General features: G+C 39.0%; 1 pseudogene; it reads right to left on the bottom strand.

Moving 5' to 3' along the window:
- Positions 1–9,393: 9,393 nt before the first annotated feature.
- LOC147442047 (uncharacterized) lies at positions 9,394–10,825 on the bottom strand (annotated as a pseudogene).
- Positions 10,826–11,072: the final 247 nt, after the last annotated feature.

The raw sequence follows: 11,072 nt of genomic DNA, 5'->3' as shown, positions 1-11,072 counted from the left end.
TGGCAGGGCATATGGTGGCCAACACTTTTTGCAGATGCCAAAAAATATGTTCGAAGATGTGATGCATGCCAACGAGCAAAAATGCCAACAAGGGTAGATAGCATGCCTTTAAGACAAGTCATGAGAGCTAGAGCTTTTTCAAAATGAAGCATAGATTTTATCGGACCAATACAACCACCTACTTATAGAACTCAAGCTCAATAGTTCATTGTAGCTACGGACTATTTGACCAAGTGGACAGAGGATATGGCAACCAAAAAGAATGATATTAGAACCACAACCGCATTCTTGTATGAGAATGTATTCACAAGATATGGACTTCCAATAGCAATTGTGAGTGATAGGGGAACTCATTTCCTCAACGAGGTAATTGAGTATCTGCTGAATGAATTTATGGTCATCCTCCATAACAAATCCGCTCCATATCATCCACAAGAAAATGGACAAGCTCAACACAAGAATAAAATTCTTAGCTCGGTATTAGCTAAAGTGGTTAGTTCAGGACGAACTTATTGGGAAATGAATCTACATGCCACTCTATGGGCTTATAGAATTTCATTCAAGACAGTTTTAAGTGCTACACCCTTTAACCTTGTTTATGGTCTTGATGCCATACTACCGATAGAATTTCTATTGTCGACACCAAGGATAGCTAAAGATCTTGAATGGACCGGACATGAATTGTCAAAGAGGCTTGAAGATTTAGAAAGCTTGATGAACAAAGGCTAGAAATAGTAGCTCACATCTATGCACAAAAATGGAAGCAAAAACAATTTTTTGATTCACATTTAGCCACAAAAACCTTCAAAAAAGGGGACCTATCTTTAGTTTATTTCCTTTAGCAACACATTCCCAAATTCAAGAAAAAGAAAAATGGATTGTTTATCATTGAATAGTATCTCCAAGTGGAGCAGTTAAGTTGTCCACTATAGATGGTGCGCCAATGGCTAACTGGATTAGTGGGTGACGCTTAACGAAGTACCATTTGCCATTAACCAATGATTTGCTAGAAAAAATGCATGCAGCAAAGCAGAGAAAAATTAAACGATAACAAGTTATTGATGAAGCTTGAAAGGAAGCTCGACTTTGAGTACTCAAAAGGAAAGCTACTTTCAAAAATCAAGAAACACCTATTCCAATCAACACTTTGGAACCAAAGGAAAGTCCCTGGGAATCACAAAATGATGCAATATCAATGGATGATGAATGGTTGGATGGAATTGACCTTCACATCATAGCACAAATACATTAGTTGATATTGGAGCTCAAATGAATGCACTCAGTTATTCCACTTACAAGAAAGCTACGAATCAATCTTTAGCATCAGGAATATCTGCTATCAAAGGATGCAACAAAAACCCAGCACCGGCCTTGGGAGTGGTTAACTTGAATGTGATAGTAAATGGATTTTCATGCCCACATGAATTTGTATGCAAACCATATGAACATATGAATGAGACGAAGATTCTTGGAATGTCATGGATGCGAACATACAAGGCAATACCAAATTGAGACACCAATCAACTCAAGCTATCACTTAAAAGAGGAAAACTCTTAGTTCCAATTGCACCGAGCAAAGAGGAATGGAAAGGAGGTCTCCCACAAAAGAAATCAGGAAATAATCAATCTACATCAAACTCTAAACAAGCAAATGCTACAAGTAGCATGCAAGGAGTCAGGCAAATTTGGGTACCAAAAGCACAAGTCAAGGACAATCCGTCTCAAATATGGGTGCCCAAAAACTCATCTACCATATTGAAGAAATTTTCACATCTAACAACTTAGGGAAAAAATCTTTCAGAAGAGAAACTAGCACTAGATGGGTTTGGAAACCAAAGGAGCATTTATCTTCTCCACAAACAGTAAAGCCAATGAATCAGTGGAAGGTTAAATCTCAAAAAAATCCACCACGACAGTTCATCAATAGAAAACCAAAATACCAATGGAAAGTTAAATCTCAGTCATCATCATTGATACCTACAGCTCAAAAAATCAGTGTGCCAAAGCATCCAAATGGTACAATCAGGCAAAGAGCACATAAATTACAAAATCTGCTATTTAGAAAACAACAACAGGGAACCTCGACCACGGAAACCCTTGAGTTAACTACTCAAGACCCAACTCTTGCACCGCATACTGGTTTGAATTGCAGTGACCTTCAAAGCATGATAGATCCAATCACAGCTATGCATAGACACATTGTTCAACCCATGCACACAGTCATCCCGGAGTACTCCATCTAAGAGGGATGAAAGGAAACTTCATTATAATTAAGGGCAATGCTCGAAGAGGGAGGAAAAAGTTAGATGTAAATGTGTGGTTTTTTGCAAAATTACCTAATAATGCCATTAAAAATCATGAACAAGGAAATTTCAGCTAATAACTTCTTCCCGATGAGTGTAAATAGTGTATATACTATTAGAAAGTACATCAAAAAATAGCCTTTTTGGTTTATTTTCATTAAGTTTTCTTGATATTGGAGCTTAAAAATAGATATCCACCAAAAATTAATTTTTCAATGGATTTTCTTAATTGTTGATTTTTTAATTTTCTTTTTTAGTGCATTTTATTAATTTCTTTGATTTTTTCAATAAACAGATCAAAAATCAATAATAAATAGCAAATGAGCTCACATGGAGAAACTGAAGATATGCTGATGATAAAAAAACAAGACGGATAAACACAAAAAATTTCAATCAACACGGCAAACGAAAGCGGGAGGCCTAAATTAGACCGCATGGGCCTGTTTTTACAAATTCTTGCAGAATGAGCTAACGCAGTTTGATCGAGGAAATTTTTTAGTCTAACGTAGATTTCACAGCCTAGTAGGACTAATAGGGAAATTTGGGGAAAAGTAGTTTGGCAAGTCCGAGTATAGATATCTTAGGTAGCCCAAAATCACTCATTTCCACTAGTCACTCTTGGAGCAGAGAGCTCTCTACCTCTTTGCGCGCGATTTTGGGAGTCCACAGTCGCCCTTTTTTAGTGCCGTTTCACACAAAACATGAGGGATAAACTCATTAAAGAACGTTTCTATACAGCTGGGTAGCAAGTCTAGGCCTAGGAAAAAACGCTAGAATCTCAGCATTGTACAAGTTTTGACAACACAAAAACGACCATAGTGGCCTGTCAGCTCAAGCGAATTGGATAAAACTTGAACTGTAGCATGCCCCTAGATAGTAGAACACTTCCATATCATTAGATGACCATTTGGTAGGGGTCGAGGGGATCCCCAAGTAAATAATCTAGGTTTTTATCACATGCCAGAATTGAATTCTGACTCCACGGCCAGCTTATAGACAAGGTCTATACACAATGTACCTAGATGGTTTCAAGAAAACAATTAAGGCAAGCTCTCAAGTAACATGAAATAGCTCAAAGACTACAAAGTGTCAAATTTGACATAGGGAGTCAAATTGACTCTGAATGAGCCCAAACTGGATGATCAGCATCAAGATTATGTAGGCGGACAAGTCCATGGCTTTAAAAGTGACTAAACAAATCTATACACCAAGTGGTAACAAAATCGGTGATTTCAAAGTCGATGAGAGCACCAACTGATGCCGGCATGATCAAACCTTACCAAACTCATTTTAGAACTTGGTTTAGATATAATGAAGATGTGTAGGTCATAAAATTGTCTTTTCAAGTAAAAAATGCAATTGTTGTTAATAATTGCGATTATTTACTTTGTTGCACAATTGGGTTGAAAATTATCATTTTGCTTCACCTATCACTTGTACACATCCATCTCATGCCACATGTCAAATTTGAGCCCAAAAGATCAAGTAAAGCTCATATTTTATCAAAAAACGCATTAAAAGCTCTTCACTCCAAATTTTGAGTTATTTGTCTCATTTTTTAATCCAAAATCTCCCATATTTCACACAAAGGGTCCATAGCATGTCTAGAACCAGCTTGTAAGAAAAAATGTCCAATTTGATAAAAATGTTAATAATCGTGATTATTTACATTTTTGCCAGAATGAGTCCAAATTTGAACTTTGACCTTATGGGACCAAAGGGAAGTTATAAACTTGCGAGCTTGTGATTTCGAGCCTTATAATTCCTAGTTAGAGCTTTTGCATATTTCATCATATATAATGAGCTTTTCACCACTTAGTGTAAGCTATTTAAAAAAAACTAACCACAAAATATGGATATAATACCCAACATTAATGGTTCAAGATAGAACCGTTGTTGCTAGTAAGCCCACAAATACAAAGAATCCTTCAATACATTTATTAAAATTATTTGAATTAGTAATAAGAATAAAACATGCTTTATAAATGTGATCCGATAATTAGTAGAGACAAACTAAAATGCCAAAACACTTTTGTAGTGAAATAAACCACCACTAAACCATGTGCCCAACACATGGATCTGCCAATGTGGACATGGTACCTTAATTTAATACTCCATTTCTCCTAGAAAGATAGAGCTCAAAATAATCTTTCTTGTTAAATTTTCACCGGATACCATAATGGGTTTCACAAAAAAGTTATAACAAAATAGAATTTACAATGCAGTTTGGTAATTAGTAGGGGAATCCAAGTTGCCAAAATACTTTTCGATGGATAACTTTGAGCATCTGTTTGAGATCGCATAGCTATTCACTATCTTGAAACTGGACTTAGAAGACGAGGCTGAGCAAGTATGAAGGCTAAATCTTGCTTAGAGAGCAGTGGCTGATGCATTGCCATGTTTTGATTGCGCTCCAAACCCAGGATGTATATATAAACATAGTAAATATGCTTAGAGGCTAGAAATGCCTTCTTATCTTTCTCCCTCTTTTGAAAATCTAAACAAGTGCATGTAGGATCTTCTCGTATATGGACATCATAGCATTCACTAGTAAGAAGACGAAAAACCACATGATTGTGTGCCACCATTTCTTTTTCCTCTATCAATGTTGCACTTAGACTCTCAGTTGCTGCTGCAGCCAAGCGCTTTTAAGCTTCTTTTGAGATTCCATGCCTCCATTTTTTACTCCTCTTACATGATGAAGGAGTGGTTATACATTCACCCTCTCTTGGCACTATTACACACCATAGTTGAAAACCTTCCTTTGAAAGGCCTGCATACTCCTCCTTTGAAATCATGGTACCAAGTTGAATTGGCCATGTTGTAGGTGTATCTGGCTTGTGATTGACTTGTTTGTCAACATTCCAAGTGTGTTCAACATTGTGGTTACAAAACCACATCCATTGAGCAAATTTTTTTCCATCGTATGTGCGCTTTGACCAAAATGATGGTGCGACCAACCCAGGAGTTCGACTCTCAATTACATTCATACATTTTTTTCCTTTTTCTCTTCCAAAGCATTTTCTATGACAATGAATTGGCATGCGCCTAAGGGCCCACATTGACCTGTGTATATCCTCTTCCAAAATTTGAGCTGCACTGTCCACACCACCACCATCACCATCTCTATTACCAATGCTATGATATTTTGTACTTTCATTGTAAGTTTGTCCTTCTTCTTCGATAAAAGTTTCCTGCAATCTAGCTGAGTTATCCACAGTCACATTGTTCATATTTTTGAAGTTAATTTTTCGTGGTCATCTGGGTTGGCAGCGATCTCGTGACTCCATGATATACCCTGGTCGGTGTGATCTATTGCCAAGGTTTGACCTCTTCTTTCTTTGCACCTATTCTTTGTCACCGTGTAAAATTGGATCTTGGAAGTTAGTTTCATTATCATTCATTCCATGCAGCACACGAGTCACCGTAGCTGGGTTGGAGTCAACCTTGATTGTGCTCTATTCAAGAGAGAGTGTATTTCTGGTCCGGTACCTATGTATCGTCCAGTCAAGTATCCCAACTGCTTTGCACATTGAAGATAGGAGTTCATGACATCTGTAACACAAGCATCATACAATGTGATCTTTTTTTTTCCTCCCTCTCCAGAAAGCCAACTTGCATGTATACTCTCTGATAAGTTTGTAGTAGGGATAGCAGCACGATCCCATGGGCTCAACTCATCCTGAAAGATTAGAAACATTAGTTCACAACATTAGCTCACAATATTTACTACATAATTGTGAGATTTATACCAAAAAAAAAACTCACATTTATGGAAATGCCCCCCCAATGTGAGATTCTATCTTCCCACCAGGAGAACCAATTTTTCAAAGGCACCATATTCTCTATTGGAACACCATTCTCATACCACCATCTCTTTATTGACCTAGCTTGCATTTGTGCTTCCAACAAAGTGTTACTTGTTCGCCATTTTTCACACAAAGAAATATGCTCCATTTGTTTTTCATTTGGAATGAGTGCCCTTGTTTTCTTTTGGAGACTTTGCTCCCAATGGAACAAGCATGATCTTTCACGACCGTCCATTACATTGTTTGCTCCTCCATTGTAGACTGCTCGAATAGCATTCCAATTGGCACCTGCCTCATCTTCCATAAACCCAGTGAAATTTTCAATTGAATATCCATTCTCAACCATAACAGAATTGAGACTTTTCCAAAATAATATTTGTGACTGTGTATCTTCCTCCTTGGTCTCACATATTGCAATAACCATCAAGATCTTCATGCTGAGGCAAAAAGTATGCATGGTAAGACGTATTAGTCAATGATTAAATTATCACTTTTATATACATCTAGAAATTTATCACCTTGGGTCATAAACTGAGCATGACATGGTTGACCATCCTTCAACACGATGCGTATAGTCAAAATGGACCCAAGCATTATGTAGATCTCCTTGACCAGAACGATCCATGCGTCTTATTAAATCAACTCCTGAACCAGGACCTTTGGTGGACATCTTAAAAACAAAACATTTATCATGAAGTCCTCCTTGGCTAGGAAAACGACTCCCATGAAAAAATGGGAACAGACATTTTTTCTTTAATAAGAGAATATTGTCAAATCCATCTCCCACTACCACTGACCCTTGTTGTTTTTCTGAAGCAATGATACTCTTTAATCTGTTATGCATTAGAAAAAAGAATTTTAAGTACTATACTGATAAATATTAACAAAAATAATGTATCCTTACCTTTGGTTTTGCACAAGTGGCATCATCTCTTCTAGAAAGTTTTGAAGTTCTGCATCTCCCATAGAATGTCCCTTGTCAAGAATGAGTGAATCCATCAAAACTTGACGAGCCACAAGCATTTGAATTTTTCGAGGACCACTAGATCTATCAATTTTCAACACTGTTTGGACTAATCCTCGGATTTTTTCTATGGCAGCACGAGATGTACCTTTCTGCACATCATGCTCATGGTGGCCTACATGCACTACCAATCTTGACATGTTTCAATCCCCTGGCAAAACGTAGTAAATTATGCATGGACATATAGCTTGACAAGTGACAACCTTGCCGCAATAATGACATGTAATCTTTGTCCTGTCTTCCTGAGCAAGGTAACCTTTTCCTATTGGTTTATCTAAATATCCATGAAAATATGCATTATTGAATTCTTTATTGTTTAAATAGTACTGACAAACATTTCTATGACATTCCAAGGAGCCCAAACAATAACTCATCCGAACTGGACACCCAATGGACATGTTGGTTGTTTGGGGGTGCGTCCATGTATGTCCATCAAATTTCTACTCCATGCCACTCAGTGACTTACATTTCCCAAAAGTTGATGGAAGTTCAAACACAAGATTCCCGTTGTATTCTCTAGGTAGTTCTTCCACTTTCACAGGCCCATGAGATTGTTTCATTAGGTCTTTCAATTGGTGAGGTGTTGAAAAGGATAATATCCAATCCACCACAATTTTTACCTTTTTTGACAGTTTCTCATCACCGCTGCTGCTATCGAGGACAATATAATTCTCCTGCTGTTTTTGCAAATTTGTGTGCAAGTCTCCTTGGGTTGGTAGCTTGATAGCTTCAGCATAGAAAGCGCTTGTATTCAGTAAGTTTGTATCCTCTGAGTCTTCCACATCATTGGTTTCCTTCTCTGTATGCACCATAGCATATCTTTTTGATAAAGAAGCATCAAGAATGAAATGCTAATGGCCCTCCATATCAAAGTGAGATGGTGTTTCAACAAGGGTGACTTCAGATCCAAACTGTATTAGTGCATTCAATGTTTGAAATTGTCTGTGAGGTGGTAGTAAACTTTGCAAGAAATATGCACTAAGGAGGATCTTTCCATCTCTAAGTTGAACCTCTGGTTCAAGTTCTTGATTACCGATTGTCGAGGTGATGATGGATGCTCTTTCATCCATGCTAACAAGGTGGAGAAGACAGAGAGAAATAAGCAGTTAGCAAGGAGGTCAATATATGGAGACGGACGTGGACAAATGGTTTTTAAGTAAGTTTTTATGCAAGTGGCATAATTGTTCATTATTATATTTTTTTATTTAAAAAAAAACATTAACATTTCAAGATATTTTTCCTTTTATATGTGGGTGGTTATAGAGCTCACCTCCTTATGAGTGGTGTATAAAGAAACCACAATTTTTGATAATATTTGGCACAAATCTCAAGTTTTTTAGTTAATGAGTTCATCTTCTTATGAGTAGGCAGTGTTCGGGAAAAGTGTGCCTCAGCTTAGCCTTGAGCCGGTTGCAAAATCAAAGTAGCCGGTTGAGGGGAGTGCAAGAAGGAGAAAATTTTGCTTGAAATACATGGAAAATAGTGTAATATTACTTGTTCAAATTACATGGAAAATACATGGACAATAATGTAATATTACTGGCTAGTGATGTAATATTACCGGTTCAGATTTTTGTATGTTTGTGAAAATGAACACTGTGAGTAGGTGAATCGACAATGTATTTTAAGCGTATGAAATTGTAAAAATATCCCTTGGATTTTGAATGCCGAAAATTTTAGATTTTAAAATGTTGATGATTTTCCCTTGGATTTTGAACACCGAAAATGTAGATTTTAAAATGTATATTTTCACCGATTAGGTGCAGTGTTCGGGAAAAGTGTGCCTCAGCTTAGCCTTGAGGGGAGTGCAAGAAGGAGAAAATTCCGCTTGAAATACATGGAAAATAGTGTAATTTTGCAAAAACATTGGCTAGTAATGTAAAATTACCGGTTCATATTGGGATTTTTGTATGTTTGTATGTTTCTAACTCGGATAATTGATGTAATTTTTACCTAGGGCAAATTTTGTTTGCCCTGCTTTGCTTGGCTCTCTTGCTCGGTGGACTACTGCATCTCTTGTGTGAAGCCGTGAAGCAAGGTCCACTCTCCTCCTCCTCCCCCGCACCCATGCTCCCACAACTCGGTAACCGTCAGCGTGCACGCTGACGTTATTGAGCTGTGGGAGCATGGGTGCGGGGGAGGAGGAGGAAAACCAAATTAATGCAAACTACTCTGCGTGAGCTCCCCGATCGTAAGCACGCGCACTGACGGTTGAGGAGCTTAGTTTTTGCTTCTTTTGAGTTATGGTGTCAATTTTTTATGCAGCGGGCAGATTTACGCTCAGCGCAGGAGGCATTTGACAAGCATTTGACAGGCATGTGTTCCATATCTGCAAGCTCAGCAACAGGCTCCTGCTCGTGAGTGAGCACGGCCGCGGGGTTCATCTACGGCAGACCTGGGCTGTTAACGCCCCCGTTCGACCTGCAGGCGAGGCAACAAGTTCAAGCTTGTGAGTGAGCAGGGCCGCGGGCTCATCACGGGGAGACTGGGGAACGGCATGGACAACGCGCAAGATGCTCAGTACCTGGAGGTGTAGGGTTAGATTAAGGTAGTCGTAATGTGGGCTCTCTCTCTTTACCAAATTTGCAGCAGCTCCATGGGGAGGGGGGTGAAGCTCGTGATGGCCATGAGGCATGGGAGGAGGGGGGAGAAGGGACTGGTTAAGGAGGGGGTTATTGGGGGGTAGGTTAAAATAGAGAAGGTTATAGGGAGGAGGGTGATGATCATGAGGATGATTCTGCAGAAGGCTCAAGGGAGGAGGGGGCCTTGTATTAAGGGCATGATCACCAAAAGGAGAGAAGGGAGAAGGGTGGTGATCAAGGTGGGCATGAGAAAGAAAGCTAGTAGAAGAGGAAGAGGTTATCAAATCTGATGGACCCCCTACTCTTTGCCTGCTTGTAATCCTCTTGTTTTTCCTGCATCCCCCGCCGACCGGCACATTCCTCAATGCACCCCCCTTTGTCCAATATCTCCGGCAGCTCTTGCAGAAGTACCGCCGCTGTAACAAGCTGTAATTATTGTAGTAGCCGAACTTCGTGTTTGCGGAGTCACACCTCGGACACCTCAATGCAGGGGGTTGATTGTTATTGGGATTAGTGCTGGTGCTGTTTGTATTGGTATTGTTGTTGTTGTTGGAAGGATTGTTGCTTAAGCTAGTGTTGTTTGTGATATTTGTGTTCATATTATTCTGACGTCTGATGAATCTTGGCCTTCCTCCTAGTTGCTTTACATCCTATTCATTTGCACCTAGGATTCCTACCTTCATCAACCCCCTATCTTGCATGACAACCTGCAAATCACTTTACCATGAACCCTCTCATTAAAATAAGCATCTGAGCATCCAAACCTAGTAAGGCTAGTGTTATCACAACTATGACATTAGCAGTTTGAAGGCTTGTTTTCTTGATTATTGCTTTCTCTTTCTTCGTTTTTGGTCATGTCCGACGTGGTTGGTTTTTTGTGTAATAATATTAGCAATTTGGACTTGATTCATAGCTGGACCGTCCTCACTTGCGGTTGCAGCTAGAGGATACAACATTGAGCACTGCAGAGGACAAATCCGACGAGCGGGCAACAAATTTGGTACACTCTATCAAGTTCACACAAATTTAAGCTGGATCTTTTCAAATGCAATGGAAGTTCACTTAAATGCGTGTTATTATGGTGTTTGGCATGAAATGTAACGGCATTAACAAGTGGTGCAAATTGTAGCCATTGTTTGAATGATGATGATGTATAATGCTTTTTCAAATCTTTATTGATGTAGACATTTATGGCCCCCAAAAGACGAGGCAACAAGTCAATCAAGAGAACGTTTGATTCTCCATGCATGACCTTGAGATCTGGTCCTTCCAAGAGAAGGCATCCAATCGATCAAGAGGCATCTTCTCATGCAGTTGCTACTCGTAGTCCTCATTTCAAGCGAGGGGGAAAGAG

The sequence above is a fragment of the Adiantum capillus-veneris genome, chromosome 14 (genome assembly GCF_014529385.1).
Source record: "Adiantum capillus-veneris isolate H3 chromosome 14, ASM1452938v2, whole genome shotgun sequence".
NCBI lineage: Eukaryota > Viridiplantae > Streptophyta > Polypodiopsida > Polypodiales > Pteridaceae > Adiantum > Adiantum capillus-veneris.
The sequence above is the reverse complement of the archived record's forward strand: the minus strand, read 5'-3'. Positions and strand labels throughout refer to the sequence as shown.